Below are 3,383 nucleotides of genomic sequence, written 5' to 3'. Positions count from 1 at the left end.
ACTTGCCAGTCTCCAATGAATCCTTGCACTAATTAGACTCATTAGGCTCAATCCAGCGTAGGCCAGACAGTTTCATAAACCTGATCTTGTTTTTGACAGGCTGCAGCAAAGTGTCATCGTGTGTGCCTGTGTCAGCCAGTCGAGTGTATGGTAAGAAGCATAGTGTGTTACCACGTGCTTGCGTGCACTGCTCAGTGCTGTCAGAGTCCACAGTGAAAGGTGTGATCTTAAGTGTGATTTTTGTGCTCAGAGTGAAATAATCACACTTTTCCCAGTGGTCACACTTGTCAATCAGATGTCTTAAACTTACATTTTAGGGGTCACTTCACTGATGTCAATGCTATAAATACATTTTTAGATGTTTTTAATCATATAGATGGACAAATTATAAGGCAAAAGGTGCATAACAAAAGGAAGTCAGAGGCCCCCTGTGAACAGAGCCAGGCTTCTCTTAGTACTTTTAAAAGCTTGTACGGTATCCATGGTGTAAAAGTGCAACTTCAATGTTTGGTTCAAATCGTAAAATAAGAGGGTTTCTGACTTTGTCAATAACCACACATGGTCTACACTAATACACATTCAAAACTGGCACCACAGAGAACCTGAGTGTGTGGCTCACAGCACATTGGCGGATGGAAGCTGCCCAGCGTGCAATAATGGTGCACCCAGTGGTACCTTAGGAATCCCCCAGCATGTCAAGCAGTACCCAGCTCAGCCACACAGCAGTCTGTTTTACCTGATGCCCTGTAGTAGGAGATATGGGACTGAGGAACTTTTTTTCCCCCTATAAGACAGAAAACTGTTTAGTAAATAACACACACACACACACACACACACACAAACGCACAAATCAATACATGTTAAATTTAAGTGTAACCCCAGTGTAGTGGATTTTGTATGTATTCCACTGTTTTCTGTTCCCTTTTAATACGTTTTATTATTTCTTAATTTATTTACTTAATGTGCATATGTATTGTTTTTTTTTAAAATGCATTTCAATGGATCCTTCCGCCTTAAGTTTTTTACAGGATTGTACTTGTATAACACTATACAACAAAATATTCTAGTTTTCTTGTTTGTGGGCAGTATTTTACAGTAACCAGAGTATTTATTTTTCTAGTTGTCGATCAGTCTTCTCTAAACCTACTAGCTGACTCATCGCCTGAGCTGCTGTAACACTGGTCTTACAGATTAAGTGTTTTGAAGGTTGTTAGTGGGTTTCTAAGTGGAAAAGCTGGGATGCGCCTTCAAAATTCCTGTTATGTGTTGACATTTAACGAGTGGGCACAGACTTGTGCATGCTATTAGGCAGTCTAATAACTAAGCGTACGATGGGAAGAACATGTGCTGTTAACTCCAAATGTTCAAAGACAACACAGTCGTGAGCGGTCCTGCCCATTTGAGCGTGTGAAGCTTAGCCAGAATCAATCTGAGCAATCAATGCTAATAACTTACTAGTATGCCTGCGTGCAAACAGATTGTTAACTAGTGAGATGAGAGTGGAGATGGCAGGAGACATGATGGGATCTGCGCCCTCATTACTAACAGAAGCTTATTAAATTTAAGCCTCATCAGTTATGTTTTGTTCCTAGCTCGAAGGAGAAAGTACAACCACAGGTTCTGCATCTGAGCCTACCTTTCTGTGTGGAATTTGTAAGTTTCCTTGTGTTTATGTGGATTCCCTGGCTACTCCAGCTTCCTTCCTCAGTTCAAAAACATGCATGTTAGGATTCTGCATTTATTTTTAAAGTGTGTGCCTGTACATCTTTCTGTTGATTTGCTCGAGGTATACCTCACCTCACGCCCTGTGATAGGTAGCTCTTAAAAATGTCAAACATCCAGTGAGCGGCAATTCTTCACATGGATAAGTGATGTTGATGAGAGGTTAGAGGAGAACGTGTGCACATGCTCTGAAAAACTGAACTGCTAAAGAGTGGAAAAAGCTTGGATTAAAAAAATCTGTCTTTGGCCTGAGGCGTGCAGATGGTGAGCTCAGAGAAGAACATCATGGACCCAACCTGCCATGAGTCAACAGTCCAGGCAGCTGCTGCTGGTGTAATGATATGAGGAGTGTTTTCATGGTAGTTAGTGTTTGAAAGTTAGCGTAGGTGCTTTTATTGCCTCAATTTACCATCTTGTAATAGTCCATTAAAAAAAAAGCCATCTCCAACTGGTTTCATGAACATGACAGTGAGGCCATTTTGCTTAATTTGCCTTTTCAGTAGACTTGTAGTCAAGACCGCCTAGACCAAGACCAAGACAGACAGAGTCAAGACCAAGACAAAGTCGAGACGAGACCGAGACAAAAAAGTCTTTAAACTGCAGCCAGATGCTGCTTCGTTTACGGGTGTCAGGCATATTTATCTGTTTTTGCAATGCACTCGCACAGCCCTCCTCACCGCTGTCTACTGTCTCCCTCACTTACTAAGTAGACAGACACACGCTCCACTTGACTGTCGTGTCTCTCACCCTCTGTTTTTCACATAATGATATTATCCTATATCCTCGCATGTGATTGGCCACAATATGGAGGGATTGGAGCATAGCTGAGCCACTGTGTGACAGCTGAGCAGCAAAAGGAAATTAAGTGAGGAGCCGGCTCTCGCTCAATGGGAGTCGACTCTTCTGATTCACTACAAAGCGCTCTCTAAGCACGGCTCTTAGAGCTGGTGCTTTTGCGCATGACACATTATCGAACGTTACGTTGTGTGTCGATCCAAGACAGCAAGACTGAGACAACGAGACCAAAACAAGACCGAGGAATCCGAGACCAAGACAAGACCAAGACCAAAGTCCGTTGAGACCAAGATAAGACCAAGACCACGTAAAAATGGTCTCGAGACCACATCCAACTCTTTTCAGTCATTTGATCTGAATCCATAAGACACTTTTTGAGTGTGGTAGAACTGCATTTTTCTGGTACGAGAGTGCAGATGATGAATGAACAGAAATGATGGGATGTAATATGACAATAGGAAACAGAAACTCATGAATCCATGCCTATGAGAACTGAGGCTGTTTAAGAGTACAACAAGTAACAGCATACTGTGCCTAATAAAGTTTATATGATCCTAAATTACACTCCTTAGTTATGCAAGCACCAATTGGTTAATGTTCACTCACAGCCACTTCATTAGGCACATTACATAATTAGGTGCAATCACATGAGAGCAATTCACTACTCATAGGCATGTAGACATTTTCAAGATGATCTGTTGAAGTTCAAGCATCAGAATTGAGAAGAAATGTGACTTAAGTGACTTTGAATGCAGTATAGTTGTTGTTTCCAAACAGAAAATATGCAGTGAGCAGCAGGTCTCTCAGAAAAATAAATCCTCTTTTATGCCAGAGTTCAGATGAGATCTAGACTGCTTTGAGCTGAT

The sequence above is a fragment of the Pundamilia nyererei genome, unplaced genomic scaffold, assembly GCF_000239375.1.
Source record: "Pundamilia nyererei isolate P.nyererei 1_Seehausen unplaced genomic scaffold, PunNye1.0 scaffold00006, whole genome shotgun sequence".
Lineage (NCBI taxonomy): Eukaryota > Metazoa > Chordata > Actinopteri > Cichliformes > Cichlidae > Pundamilia > Pundamilia nyererei.
Note: the sequence above shows the minus strand (reverse complement) of the source record.